Here is a 2,222-nt window from a genome sequence, read left to right on the forward strand (position 1 = left end):
CCTTCTCCTTTTCAACTTTTTTTCATGTGTTGTCTTTCCCGTGCCCCTTTAGACCATAAGTTATTTGGGGGTAGGAACTGGCTTTCTTTTTTGTGTCTATATCCCTAGGAGTAAATATAGTTATGGGCACATAGTCATGCAATAAATGTTTTACTATTGTTTATTGACTATTTCATCTTTTGCTTTTTTTTTTTTTGCAGGGCAATGAAAGGTTAAGTGACTGGTCCAGGGTCACACAGCTGGTGAGTATCAAGTCTCTGGGGGCAGATTTCAACTCAGGTCCTCCTGAATACTAGGCCAGTGCTTTAGCAATTATGCCACCTAGCTGCCCCTATCTTCTGCTTTTTAGACACAGTCTGATTCTTAGTAGGTAATAGATTAGATTGTAATTTGTTCCATGGTTCCTGTAATCATGTTTCTTTTTTTTGTACAAATGTACTGAGTTTATAATTTCACATTCTGGGGCAGCTAGGTGGCGCAGTGGATAAAGCTCCGGCCCTGGATTCAGGATTACCTGAGTTCAAACCCAGCCTCAGACACTTGACACTTACTAGCTGTGTGACCCTGGGCAAGTCACTTAACCCTCATTGCCCAGCAAAAAAAAAAATAATAATATAATTTCATATTACTAAGAATTGTATTCATTTAGGATGGACTTTACACCATAGTATTTCAACCTTTAAGGAAGACTTAACTTTTTCAATAAAAGTGTTACTCATGCTAGTCATCTTGGCCTAGATGATCTAGTTAAATTTAGATGTATGCTTTCAAACCTCGTCATCCATGAATATGTGTTTGCTATATTATTTCTGGTCTTCCAAGGAAGAGATTGCATAATCACCATTAAAAAGCTTTTTCATACTAGATTGTGACAAACAAGGAAAAAAAAGTCTCAATTTATGTATTCTACGTCCACAAATGACCTGTTAGACAGAGTAAAAAGATGAATAAAAAGGGAAATATAACATACCTGTTTGCCAAGGGGGATGGGGTGACTTAAATTCCTAATTGGTAGCTCTCTTTCTCTCAATATTTCTATGTCTATCCCATTCTTCATCCATTAGCTTGTACTGTTGTCTCTCCCCGAAGCCTTCTTACATTGTAATCTCATCCGTAACCATGTGTTCAATTACCATCTCTATTTTCCTCCCTGTTTTTTGTCACTTTCTCACATCATGCAAATCGGTTCCTATCCCTAATAACAGTTTAAGTCCAAACAAATAGGGACTTATTGTAAGTCTGTTAAATTGAATTAAATAGAATAACCAAACAATTAGAACCAAATGTGGTATAAGACTTCATTTTTTGGATAGTGCTTCAGTTCTATACTTCAACTTGAATACAATTTGCAATCAAGAGACTGGTTGGGTGGGGGTAGGGGGTGGGGGGGGAGGGGGGCAGCTAGGTGGCACATTGGATAAAGCACTGGCCCTGGATTCTGGATGACCTGAGTTCAAACCAAGCCTCAGACACTTAACACTACTAGCTGTGTGACTCTGGGCAAGTCACATGACCCCAATTGCTTCACCAAAAAAAAAAAAAAGAGTTTGATTTGGTTTAATAACAGATTAATGTAATTACTTCTTCCTGGGATATTTCCAAATATTATCTATTGATACATAACTCCTCCATAGAAGTCCCTGTGTCAATAAGATAATCTTCAATTCTTGAGAAATATGCCAGAAGACTACCAGCTCTAGAATGTCTTACTCAAGTTGAACACCATTGAATATGAACCCAGAAATGCTCTGGTATTAAAGAAGCTCATTAATTAAATTCACCAACCTCCAGAGGGCTGGCCACCAGATGATCTTTTTTTCCCCCTTTGGCCACAATGATTCATGAAATTGACACAAAGATGTAATAAAACTTTGACCTACATTAATAAATAAAGCAGTTTATGGGATCCCCCTGGCTCCAGGGTGGATGCTTTGTCCATTGTGTCACCTAGCTTCCCCTTCTTTTGGGTTAAATTGAGAGGTCACTGAATGCACTGGGGGAGGGGGAAGGGCAGAGGTAGAATGGGGTGAAATCCCATATGAAAGAAATAGGAAAGGGCTTATGGAGTGGGGGAATAGATGGGGGAGGAGCAGGGCAGTAAATGAATTTTACACTAATCAGAATAGGCTCAAAGACCTTAAACTCATCAGAACTGCCTCAAGGAAGGATTAACACACACACACCCAATTGGGTGGAGTAATCTATTTAATCTGGGCAATAAA

The sequence above is a fragment of the Dromiciops gliroides genome, chromosome 4, assembly GCF_019393635.1.
Source record: "Dromiciops gliroides isolate mDroGli1 chromosome 4, mDroGli1.pri, whole genome shotgun sequence".
NCBI lineage: Eukaryota > Metazoa > Chordata > Mammalia > Microbiotheria > Microbiotheriidae > Dromiciops > Dromiciops gliroides.